This window comes from Lycorma delicatula, chromosome 11, assembly GCF_047948215.1.
Source record: "Lycorma delicatula isolate Av1 chromosome 11, ASM4794821v1, whole genome shotgun sequence".
NCBI lineage: Eukaryota > Metazoa > Arthropoda > Insecta > Hemiptera > Fulgoridae > Lycorma > Lycorma delicatula.
The window spans coordinates 67,107,281-67,121,366 of record NC_134465.1 but is presented as its reverse complement, the minus strand read 5'-3'; the positions used below and the strand labels follow the sequence as shown (position 1 = coordinate 67,121,366).

The 14,086-nt window shown below is 28.7% G+C and overlaps 2 long non-coding RNA genes across 4 annotated transcripts in view; one reads left to right on the top strand and one right to left on the bottom strand.

The window, feature by feature from the left end:
* Positions 1–14,086, top strand: part of LOC142332498 (uncharacterized) — a 97,276-nt gene that overhangs the window by 82,600 nt on the left and 590 nt on the right. For 2 of the 3 annotated variants that reach the window (XR_012758310.1, XR_012758311.1), the window contains exon 8: positions 8,710–8,882. This is a non-coding gene — a long non-coding RNA (uncharacterized LOC142332498). Of the gene's footprint in view, positions 1–8,709; positions 8,883–12,877; positions 13,116–14,086 lie in introns of those variants that run through there. The other variant, XR_012758312.1, reaches the window with a different exon arrangement.
* On the bottom strand, positions 3,584–6,765 carry LOC142332130 (uncharacterized). The gene is made up of 3 exons (XR_012758172.1): positions 6,699–6,765; positions 5,871–6,186; positions 3,584–3,785 (listed from the first exon to the last, which is right to left on the bottom strand). It is a non-coding gene; the product is annotated as an uncharacterized LOC142332130 (long non-coding RNA).

The following is a 14,086-nucleotide window of genomic DNA, read 5'->3' as shown; positions in this document are numbered from 1 at the left end:
ACCTCCAACACTTTTAACTTTAGAAAATTAATCAGAATATGAGGTAATCACTGAAGTCTGACAAGAGGAGCAAGAAGGTCCTGCTTTTGAAGCAGAATCCTCTAGCCCTGAATCTTATTAGGTATCAAAGTGAATTATGATCTTCTTCGGGATTTGAATTTGTGAAAGAAACAAGCCAAGCTTATGGGATCTAGGCCGGAATCTTCTCCAAACTAACATGAAATGTATTTATTTCATTGTTATCAGGAAGAGTTTCAAGATTAACATTCTGACAGAAAAATAGTTTAGTGTTCTGACACAATATTTGTGCCATGATGGATACACTGCATAATGAACACAACTTTACAGAAAGAAGATTGTTCATAGATTCTTTGAAAATTAGTTTAAAAACTATCCTTTTGCACAACGGCAAAAATTATCCTTCTGTGCCATTAGCAGATGCAACTAATATGAAAGAAAGATAAGAATATATGAAAATCCAATTAGAAAAAATTCATTAGTTCTAGTGAACTGCCCCCTTTACAAATTAGCAGATTCCCAAGTACCACTGAACTATATGTTGCCGTTTAATTTATTGCGTTTTTAATGGTTTGCAATTCAGCTGCATTAAATTTTGTTGCTTTCTGTGCAAATGAGGCAGCAGGGGCAAAACAAATCATTATAAATAAGGAATTAATAACCAAAGCGTGAAGCATTTATGCCTGGACAGAAAAGTGTTTTACATCCCTTACTAGTTAACTTGAAAATGATTTTCTACATCCATTCCACATAAAATTTTCAAAAACTCTGTTAAGGCAATGCATAAAAATGGTACTGGATTTCATTATTGTAAATAAAAATGTCCTCGCTTGAGCAACACTTAAATCAAGGAAGGAATTTTTGTGGGTTCCTGATAAAGAACATTGATTAGAGATGGACAATTCAAACAACTGTTAAGTAAAGTCAAAAAGTCTTTGTGGAGATCAATTAAAAGTGTTGTCCAAAACCTTTTAGTAAATTTTAAATTTCTGAACTATTTTGGACATTATGGAAAAATGCTACAGTTGTACAAACATGTGTAATATGTCCCTAAAGTTTATTTCTTGGATTCGCACCTGGATTTCTTTTCGTACAATCTCTGCACAATCCGTGACAAGCACAGGGAATGCTTCCACCAGCAAATTTAAGTCATGGAAAACAGGTACCAGCAACAGTAGAGTGTAAGAATGGTTGCAAACCTGACAGACACTAAAGAGGGAAATTGTAGATGCCAAATACGAAAGGAAAACAATAACTACCACCTTTTAGATAAGTTGAATACTGTCCTCCAAATTCTCCAAATGTTCTAATTAAAAAGAATTCTTTTTGAATGTAATAATGCCATAAGGTAGGTATCTGTTAAATATAAAACAAATAGATTCATGTATATAGCTTTTGTGTCGTCATGTTTATCGATAGTTTTAACTTTGTGGAATTAAGAAACTTTTTATCTTAATTTTTTTTTCAAGTTAGGAAGAGATACACTTAGAATGTGATTAAAAACTGTATTGTATTTAATTGTGCTTATTCATTTAATATGTAATTATGTGTTCTACTGAACACAATACGTTATAGAATGTGTACAATATCAACATTATTTTCTATTTTGGTGAATTTATAACTCATATAAATGAGATGTTTGAAAAGTATTGAATATATTCCTACAGAGAGATTTTACTTCAATTGTTCAGAATTTATTTATATATATCTTTAAAACTATAAATAAGGTGCAAAGCAACTCACATTGTTACCAAAATGATGGACATTATCTGTAAAGTTAATTAATTACCTGTATGATATACGATTTGTTAATATTTTTTTAGTTTTTTATTATTATTAAATTATTTTTATTCAGTTAAATCTGGTATTCCAGTTTTTTTACTTCATAAGTTAAACATTTTTTCTCTTTAGAAAAATACTGATGAAGCAGTATATAATGTACCTGCTTCCTGTAGTAGATTTTTTAGTTTTTCATTAAGTCAATGATGGTCTAGAAGACTACCACAATTATTGCTATAGTTTAACATGTGCAGTGTAGCAACAATGATATTCCTTTTTTTATTAAGCTGTCAACACCGCATTCTAATTTGAATAATACCAGTGTATTTATATTTTGCCATTTGGTCTTAAGCTTTACTTGAAATTATATAAATTTGTCCAAAGTACAAGACGAGAGATCACCCCAGAAATCAAATTCACATTTCACATGGACATTACAATAGAATGGATAGGAAGTAGTTAGGAAGCAAGAAAATAAGCAAGAAGAAATTCGGTTGTATAAAATTTTCCATAAAAAAGAAATTGATTACCTTCAGCAATACATATACAGAACAGAATAGGAACAAAACAAAGTTACATTGACATAACCGGAAACTAGTGTGGAAGTGACAACTGATCTTCAAGTTCACAGTATCTAATATCATACAGCTGTGAAACAAGATCACCTAAGTTCATTCAGAGAACTGATAGTATGAGGTACTAGACAAGAAAACAAATTTTTTATGACATAAGGGGATTTTTTTTTTTTTTTTGAAAATGAATGCCGATGTAAATACCACTACAAAACATGAAGGTGGCCAGTATATAAACTGTTAAATCACCACCGATGAAGACTTTTCATTCACTCAGATTGATATTAAACTAAAAAAGCAGGATCAACCAAAGAAGTTAGAAAAAATAATATGTGAATAGAGTATAATAAACTATTTTAAAAAAGAAATATTTTAGCAAATATCCTTTGTTGGAATCTACAGGTAGGATTCCAGATTTAAGAAGAAAGTTGGATTATTGATAGATTTATTAGGAAGATCTGCCAGTTGGCCGTGAATTTTTAAAAAAATATTATCAACGCTACAAAAATTAAAACAATAAATAATCCACCATCTGATGAGAAAAGGAAAGAAGACTGAATATTAAAATGAACATTTTTTAATAAAAAGAAATAAAATAGTATTCTTTATCACATCATTTTATGTTTACTGTTTTGAATCTGAACAGAATGGAATATTCATGTTTTAATATTTAATTATGTTTATTAATAACTTTTTATACATTTTTTGATTAATAATAAATTAAGAGAAAATTTTTCTTTACTAAAAGATAAATTAATTAATTAATTTGGTTCTTTATATTCTGAGTATTTCTTTTATAAATACTTTAAAAATAATGATAAACACTAAAGTATTTTTATAATAAAAAAAAGTAACAACAAATTAATAAATGTTAAAAAATTTAATTAAAAAGTAAAAATTATTTAATTATTTATTTATATTAATAAATATTATTAATTTAATAATATTTATAAATATATATGTATATATATATATATATATTTACAATTATCAGTGGCAGCTTGTAGCTAAAATTAGTGGCGGTGTTGCCCCAGAAAATTTTTTTCTGGGCCTTTTCAAGATAGGGTTAAAGTTTTCTGAAAAATAAAAGAACTGAAAAAAAAATGAATCGTAGAATAGCTGGAAGCAGGATAATAATCTAATTCTACACTTGTATCATATTCAAAAATATGGTATTTGCTGCTTTTCTGTTTTGCTTGAATTATTTAGCTAACTTCTCACATTGCATTTTTTTTTAAGATGTCAAAACTGGTTTAGTTTTTCATTACAGATTCTATCCATGATTCTACTCGTACCAAAACATTTTCTTATAATTTGATCATTTTTTATTCTTTATCTTGTTAGGTTTTCCTGTATGTTGTTCTGGAGCTAGAGTTTCTGATTTTAATGTTTTGTCTCTCTTTATGCAATTTATGTCTAAAAAAAAAATCAAGTAAACCCTATCAGAAATTTCAAAGTTAGTGAACAGTTGGTCTTTGTTGTAACTAAAGATCTCCTAAAACAGAAAAGAACTTTCTACTTGGATTACTAGTATTCTTCCCCAAACTTATTTGTAGGACTATTGAATTGGTGCACTTATTAAAATAAACTGAGTAACTTAGTGAAAAGAGATATTAGAAAAAAATTTGAAAAAAGGAGAACTGACATTTAATTCTTTTCACAATCTGTTGCGCCTAAAATGGCCAGACAGAAAAAAATGTTGTGATTTTTTTTTTTATAAAAATCCCTTGTGCAAAATATTTTCAAACTAGTAAAAAAAAATTAAATTTAAAACTAGTACACCTGACTCACCTTGCGACACATAAAATGTTCCACATAACAAAAATCTTCACAAATCTATTGTTAACAAATAAGCCTGTGTTAATAGGCTAGTTGACTGTTTTTGAAAAACCGGTTTATATTATACCTTATGGTCTATTTCACTAAAATATAAACATTATAATACACAAACGATCATTTACACAATGTATTCTGCATTTTTATAAACCAATTAAAATTTTCCTGCTAAAACTCTCCAAACTGTCATGGCCCCTCGTATGATGCCACGGCTTACAAAAAAATCAGATGTTTAGTGGAGTCTTTAAGATGTTGCGAAAATTACAAAGTCTAAAATGAATTCCAAGTTCTACAAGTACTATAAAGTGCCTCAGTGTGAAAGTATTACCATTAAAACTCCAAACAAATTGTTTATTTAACTGTATTTAATTATTTATTTAACGAACTTAATGTTCCGGGCTAAGTATATTAAAGTTAATATTAAATAAATTAACAAATTAGGTTCATTTTCAATATTTTTAGACTAAGACCAATTGTAGAAAGCAAAATTCTATCAGGTTTTCCCTTACTGTCATCTAGCCTATTATACTTGTTTATTTTTACTTACTGCCTTTTCCATTCCTGGCACTAATTTTTTTTATTGGGGAAGAACCATTTTGTAATCACCCAATGTTCTTCCCTAGATTTATTATCTCATTTATACAATAAGCGTGAAAATTTAGAGCACCCCCTTTGCTGGCCCAAAAAATACCTCATAGTTTCACATTATAGTTCACAATGTTCAGTATATTTATTTGCTTTTAGTCAATATAGGGTAAAACAATTAAGGTAAATCTCTTTACATGGATATTGTAATACCTAATGGTGGACCTGGAGGTTGATACTGAAGTAAACCTGTTTCCATCTCAAGAATATCCTTTAGACTATTTTAAGTCAATAAATAAACACAACGTGTTTGATAATAAATTATTTCTAGATGACTGACCGTTCAAGACAAGGTCTGCTCAAAAGTCAGAATTTTTCCTTTTATCTCTGTATCAGTAGAATTTCTGCCAGAAAATAGAATATTTATCCTTTCAATATTGATCCTAAAAGTTATTAATTTATTTAGTAAGAACCAAATTGTGAACAAAATCCTTCATCTTTGGTTGGCTATAGATTCTAATCTTCAAAGGCCGGTGAAGAAATTGTGTCAATTTTTTCTATATGCTAGGTGGATAAAATCTTATTGTCTTGTAACACAGATTGAAGTCTTAAAATAGGAGTATCCTGTCCATGAAGCACAGGTCTTATTTCGATGGCAGATTAATGAACTGAATAGCATATTTCTTGTTAACTACAGATATTTTGCAAACAAAAAATTGAAATGATTTTGTTTTTTACACTATATCATTCGAATACCAAACAGCATAGATGAATGAATCCCTTTGTATCACTGTATTAAATTTTCTGCACAAGATATACAGAAGACATACAAAGCCCATGTTTGTTTTTTTTATTTCAAAGTTCATTTGAAAATATGCCAATCAAATTTTGCTTTGCCTCATTAACAACCACTTATACTGTTTGGTATAAGTTTGTTATAGTTTCCAAGTATTTGTTCAGCCTTCTGTTCAGATTAGCAATTTTTAATATCATGAAAACAAAACTCACATAACAGAATGCAAACCACCAATTGCATATAAGAGGGGGTCCAGTGAGTTTGCTAAATAATAGTTAACTTACCAGGTTAGCATTGATGTTGGTGGAAAGCAGCCCATCTTTAAATAGCCCAGAACTGGTCTAGTGGTTAACTCATCATCGCAAATCATCTGATTTTGAATTTGAGAGTTTTAAGGTTCAATCCTTGTAAAGGGAGTTACTATTATACGGGTTTGAATAGTAAATTGTGGATACTGGTGTTCTTTGGTAGTTGGGTATCAATTAACCACACATCTCAGGAATGGTCGACCTGAGGCTGTACAAAACTACACTTCATTTACATTCATACATATGATCCTCATTCATCCTCTGAAGTAATATCTTATGGTGGTTCTGGAACCTAAACAGAAAAAGAGAGAGCCCATCTTTAATGTGACATAAAATAAAACTTGTACTAGACTATGGCAAATACAGATTTAAAATGCTTACATGATTAATATAATGTGTCTTATAGTGAATTCAGCAACTCTTTTACTACTAAAAATAGGGTAACAGCAACAACATCTAAAATATAGTATTGGGCAAAATCGTTATAAATAATTATTGAGAAAATTCAATTTAAAACTATTGCCACTGATTCATCTTCAGACACATAAAATGCTCCATGTAGTAAAACTCTTCACAAGTCCATTTTAATTAATAAATAAGGCTAATTAATTATACTTGTTTATTTTTACTAAAACTGTTTAAACTCAAATGCAGTATTCTGTGAAATGTTTTACCATTTATGATGTCAAAAATTAAAACTGTCTTTTAAAAAAAAACCCCTTCACTTATTTTGTAAAATAAATCTGATCATGAGGTTTTTACATTGTTTTCCTATAATCTAATTAAATTTAAAATTATACTCACTTATGTCATCTAGCTGTTGATTGTGTTAATCTTAATCTGATCATCATTTTGACTTTTGAAATTAGCCTTTTCATCTTATTTTTTGTTATATATTCATCACATGTACAATTTTCTAAGCATCACTTTAGTGTGTTGTTCCAGCATTAATTAGTTAAAATATCGCAGTTTTCTATGCCTGAAACAGACTTGAAACACTCTGGAAAAAAATTAGTATAAAAATAATAAAATAAATTAATACAAATTAACAAATTATTAATATTTTAATTCTTTTGGAATCCATTTTTCCTCTTTTTATTCTTCATCACACCATTTTTTTCATCATTGATTAGTTAAAATATTACCATGATCGATAGCTGAAACAAACTTAAATATTCTGAAACAAAATTAGTAAAAATATCAAGGCAATTGTTAAAAATACAGTTTGATGAACTTGAAATATACATACATAATAAATAAAACATTACTTCGGAAAATTCCCTACAGGTTAACATGGCTTAACAGCATGCACTTAATCTAATCTTAAATAAATAAAAAACATATTTAAAATAATATCTCACTTTATAATTGGGCCTACTGTGGGTGGGGTATGGAACGCGAACGCGACTTAACATACTTAATTCTAACTTAAAATATATAATGAACCTGTAAAAAAACACTACACATATAACATAATTAAAAAATAATTACAACCTACTGAGGGGCCTACTGGGGAAACGTGATTTTTCTTTAATTCTAACATGCAAATTTACTCTAACATGCACATGTTTACAAAACAAAACAAAAATATATAATTACCTGAAAAAGAAACTTAATCCTACTAGAAAAGGAGCACCAGATACAAAGTAAGTAGTCCTCCCTTTAATTGTTATTATAAAACTAATTAGTTAAGCCACATTAACGCTGTTCACTCTTAACCTATGTAAGTAATCGTTGTCGTACCTGCAACAAAAGATAAAAAGAACAATGTTAGTATTATATATGTACTGTTAGTAACAAAAATTTATTTATTTAGTAGCATTAAGAAAAAACATACTATCTAATTAACAGTTATTCTATAACAATGGTATAATTCAATTTTATGACTGAAAAAAGTGGAAAAGAGCGACTTTAAAGAACTTGTGTATCTATTTATTTATTGATCTAAGAAAGCAAGACCATTTATCCAAAATACTTAATTAAAAGGAACATTGTTAATCGTTATAATAGAACTAATAATTAAACCGAAACTTAACAGTTCAAGAAACTCATTATATAAAGAACTCAAACTAACTTATTGACAAAATTAGCAAGTAAATTTTTAAATAAAAGTTTACAATTACTCACTAAATACTATGAGGGAGATTTATAAGCAGCCTATGAATGCCTAAGTAAAAGTGGATTAGAATTAAATAATGTGCCAGAGTGGTGCGTATGGTTAACGATATCTTTCCATAAAGAAGGTATTAGATATGCATCACAGGATAAATATGTTGACAACTTATACAGTAATGTAGTAGTAGCAGTAATAGTATGTTGTATGGTTTAAGAAGATTTGCCAGAATGATTAATAAAAAAAATTAAATATTGCATTAAGTTTATTATGATCCAATTTCACTAATAAACACGGTTTTGTTAAATGAAAGTTTTATTGTTTTTCTGATGTAAATTTTATACTGAATCAAAAAAATGCAATCAAAATTTTTCCACCATCTACTGTTATAAGATTTTTTGAAGTATATTTTTTATGTACTTCTAAGTAATATATTTCTACATATTTTTAAGTAGAATTCTATGTATTTTTTAGGGATAACTTACGTACATAAAAGAATATTTTAAATGATTTCTAATTGAGAGTGAATACAAATATATTATGAAGGCAACAGCTGTATTTGGATGATTGATTCATGTACAGTAGGTTCTAACACATCAGTAGAGAGCAGTCTTCAGAGTGATTCAATTAACACACCAATATTGTTTAAACATTCACTGCGTATGCACATACAGTGGTTTCATTCTGTTTTGTGATTTACAGGTACTGTGTCAAGTGTGTTGCGTTAAGAGAATAAATATGCCAAGAAGTGTGTAAATGACCCAAACTTCTGTTACAAGTGTGGGGATTCGATGCTTGAAGAACAACTATTATGTTTAACTACATTAATTAAAAAAGTTATGAAGTAAATTCCGGCATTAAAGTTGGAGATCAAGGTAAGAACTGATCCCATCACATCTACTGTTAAACCTGTGTGAAATATCTCACTGTCTGGGCTAGGGATAATTGGCACATGAATTTTGCCATATTAACATGTGGTATGAACTACAAGATCGTTGGACTTTTATTTCTGTATTACAAAAATAAAAGAATAGCTTGTAAATCCAAACATACACCATCTGATATTAGAAGGCACCTCATGGGGACGATTTACCAGTACCGCAACCTCCAACACTTTTAACTTTAGAAAATTAATCAGAATATGAGGTAATCACTGAAGTCTGACAAGAGGAGCAAGAAGGTCCTGCTTTTGAAGCAGAATCCTCTAGCCCTGAATCTTATTAGGTATCAAAGTGAATTATGATCTTCTTCGGGATTTGAATTTGTGAAAGAAACAAGCCAAGCTTATGGGATCTAGGCCGGAATCTTCTCCAAACTAACATGAAATGTATTTATTTCATTGTTATCAGGAAGAGTTTCAAGATTAACATTCTGACAGAAAAATAGTTTAGTGTTCTGACACAATATTTGTGCCATGATGGATACACTGCATAATGAACACAACTTTACAGAAAGAAGATTGTTCATAGATTCTTTGAAAATTAGTTTAAAAACTATCCTTTTGCACAACGGCAAAAATTATCCTTCTGTGCCATTAGCAGATGCAACTAATATGAAAGAAAGATAAGAATATATGAAAATCCAATTAGAAAAAATTCATTAGTTCTAGTGAACTGCCCCCTTTACAAATTAGCAGATTCCCAAGTACCACTGAACTATATGTTGCCGTTTAATTTATTGCGTTTTTAATGGTTTGCAATTCAGCTGCATTAAATTTTGTTGCTTTCTGTGCAAATGAGGCAGCAGGGGCAAAACAAATCATTATAAATAAGGAATTAATAACCAAAGCGTGAAGCATTTATGCCTGGACAGAAAAGTGTTTTACATCCCTTACTAGTTAACTTGAAAATGATTTTCTACATCCATTCCACATAAAATTTTCAAAAACTCTGTTAAGGCAATGCATAAAAATGGTACTGGATTTCATTATTGTAAATAAAAATGTCCTCGCTTGAGCAACACTTAAATCAAGGAAGGAATTTTTGTGGGTTCCTGATAAAGAACATTGATTAGAGATGGACAATTCAAACAACTGTTAAGTAAAGTCAAAAAGTCTTTGTGGAGATCAATTAAAAGTGTTGTCCAAAACCTTTTAGTAAATTTTAAATTTCTGAACTATTTTGGACATTATGGAAAAATGCTACAGTTGTACAAACATGTGTAATATGTCCCTAAAGTTTATTTCTTGGATTCGCACCTGGATTTCTTTTCGTACAATCTCTGCACAATCCGTGACAAGCACAGGGAATGCTTCCACCAGCAAATTTAAGTCATGGAAAACAGGTACCAGCAACAGTAGAGTGTAAGAATGGTTGCAAACCTGACAGACACTAAAGAGGGAAATTGTAGATGCCAAATACGAAAGGAAAACAATAACTACCACCTTTTAGATAAGTTGAATACTGTCCTCCAAATTCTCCAAATGTTCTAATTAAAAAGAATTCTTTTTGAATGTAATAATGCCATAAGGTAGGTATCTGTTAAATATAAAACAAATAGATTCATGTATATAGCTTTTGTGTCGTCATGTTTATCGATAGTTTTAACTTTGTGGAATTAAGAAACTTTTTATCTTAATTTTTTTTTCAAGTTAGGAAGAGATACACTTAGAATGTGATTAAAAACTGTATTGTATTTAATTGTGCTTATTCATTTAATATGTAATTATGTGTTCTACTGAACACAATACGTTATAGAATGTGTACAATATCAACATTATTTTCTATTTTGGTGAATTTATAACTCATATAAATGAGATGTTTGAAAAGTATTGAATATATTCCTACAGAGAGATTTTACTTCAATTGTTCAGAATTTATTTATATATATCTTTAAAACTATAAATAAGGTGCAAAGCAACTCACATTGTTACCAAAATGATGGACATTATCTGTAAAGTTAATTAATTACCTGTATGATATACGATTTGTTAATATTTTTTTAGTTTTTTATTATTATTAAATTATTTTTATTCAGTTAAATCTGGTATTCCAGTTTTTTTACTTCATAAGTTAAACATTTTTTCTCTTTAGAAAAATACTGATGAAGCAGTATATAATGTACCTGCTTCCTGTAGTAGATTTTTTAGTTTTTCATTAAGTCAATGATGGTCTAGAAGACTACCACAATTATTGCTATAGTTTAACATGTGCAGTGTAGCAACAATGATATTCCTTTTTTTATTAAGCTGTCAACACCGCATTCTAATTTGAATAATACCAGTGTATTTATATTTTGCCATTTGGTCTTAAGCTTTACTTGAAATTATATAAATTTGTCCAAAGTACAAGACGAGAGATCACCCCAGAAATCAAATTCACATTTCACATGGACATTACAATAGAATGGATAGGAAGTAGTTAGGAAGCAAGAAAATAAGCAAGAAGAAATTCGGTTGTATAAAATTTTCCATAAAAAAGAAATTGATTACCTTCAGCAATACATATACAGAACAGAATAGGAACAAAACAAAGTTACATTGACATAACCGGAAACTAGTGTGGAAGTGACAACTGATCTTCAAGTTCACAGTATCTAATATCATACAGCTGTGAAACAAGATCACCTAAGTTCATTCAGAGAACTGATAGTATGAGGTACTAGACAAGAAAACAAATTTTTTATGACATAAGGGGATTTTTTTTTTTTTTTTTGAAAATGAATGCCGATGTAAATACCACTACAAAACATGATGGTGGCCAGTATATAAACTGTTAAATCACCACCGATGAAGACTTTTCATTCACTCAGATTGATATTAAACTAAAAAAGCAGGATCAACCAAAGAAGTTAGAAAAAATAATATGTGAATAGAGTATAATAAACTATTTTAAAAAAGAAATATTTTAGCAAATATCCTTTGTTGGAATCTACAGGTAGGATTCCAGATTTAAGAAGAAAGTTGGATTATTGATAGATTTATTAGGAAGATCTGCCAGTTGGCCGTGAATTTTTAAAAAAATATTATCAACGCTACAAAAATTAAAACAATAAATAATCCACCATCTGATGAGAAAAGGAAAGAAGACTGAATATTAAAATGAACATTTTTTAATAAAAAGAAATAAAATAGTATTCTTTATCACATCATTTTATGTTTACTGTTTTGAATCTGAACAGAATGGAATATTCATGTTTTAATATTTAATTATGTTTATTAATAACTTTTTATACATTTTTTGATTAATAATAAATTAAGAGAAAATTTTTCTTTACTAAAAGATAAATTAATTAATTAATTTGGTTCTTTATATTCTGAGTATTTCTTTTATAAATACTTTAAAAATAATGATAAACACTAAAGTATTTTTATAATAAAAAAAAGTAACAACAAATTAATAAATGTTAAAAAATTTAATTAAAAAGTAAAAATTATTTAATTATTTATTTATATTAATAAATATTATTAATTTAATAATATTTATAAATATATATGTATATATATATATATATTTACAATTATCAGTGGCAGCTTGTAGCTAAAATTAGTGGCGGTGTTGCCCCAGAAAATTTTTTTCTGGGCCTTTTCAAGATAGGGTTAAAGTTTTCTGAAAAATAAAAGAACCGAAAAAAAAATGAATCGTAGAATAGCTGGAAGCAGGATAATAATCTAATTCTACACTTGTATCATATTCAAAAATATGGCAGTGCAGTTTTTAAGCACAATGTGCTTAAAAACCGCATTCAGGTTAATCGAATAAATAATAAAATGTTAATACAGATAATATTTTTTAGCATCATTAGATAATAATTTAATAAAATGTCTGCTTAAAAAGACTATGGTCCAATGGTGCTTAATTTTATTTTCTGTGTACACAGAAACAAATTCATAAGTACGTTTTACCAATTACCTTCTTTTTCACATTTCCAGTGTGTTTTTGGACAGATTTGGCAATCAAACAGCCCTTGCTTTCTGCCATCTTCTGATCATTACTGAAAAAACAACTAAACCGCTTTCATAATCCTTCCACCGACCAAACAAGGAATGTTCCATACACACGTGGAGTAAAAAAGAGACTACCTTCCACCAGACACCAGGGTCAACACTGCGGCAGCAACAATGCTCTCTCTGCTTCACAGCCTTGTGTGCATGCGCACAACAGCCAAAACCGTGCTGCTGGAACTGTGAAGTGCACAGTTCCGTACAACGATTTTTTCATAAACTGTGGGTGGGGGATGGCTACTGACATTAAGCTTAGGATTATATATTGTACAAGTACAAAGAAGGAATTAAAGAAAAAGGGACATTATATTAATTGTTATTAATAATATCAAGTGGAAATAGAGGATGCTGCAGTTCCACAGTGCCTATACGCATGCCGCCACTGATGTATATTGTAATATATTAATATTTACCTTTCTGTTTTGCTTAAAAAAGTATTTTCAATACATAAATTAAACATTTTAAAAACTTATACATAACGTCACATTCATTAGTATATGTTGGATTACATAAGAATGAAAAAATCTATCGATTATACTAACAGTAACAACACCACACCTGTTATGTAAACTGTACATTATAATGGTTAAATATTTAGAATGATTGTTAAATAGATAACATAGGACTTTTTTTTAATTTCCATATTAAAACTATTTACATAATGTAACAAAAATTTATAAAACTAATTTAAATATTATAGTTCAATTTTATAAGAAAAAGAAAAATCATAAAAATTTACCTGATGTGGCAAATATTGATTGGATATGATGATATCATGACTTTCAGTACTAATCAAGTTCATATTACATATAAAATATTTAAAGGGTAGATACATAAATACATAACGGGTAAGTCAGTTTTATTGAATTAAATCTCTGTAGAGATTGAAATATTTTTATTCTTTTACTTAATTTATATATACATTTGTTATAATAATTTGATGAATAAGATAAAATATAATTATTTTAAAAATGATAAAACTTCTCTTAGAAAAAAAAATTATGGTTAACTGACATACCATAATATTTCTCAGTCTGTCCCCTCCCCCCAAATTATAATAGTAGTGTAAATTACCTTAATTTTATTGCCCTGTGGTGGTAGAGGCCTTCAATTGCAGCCCACGATAACAACCAGGTT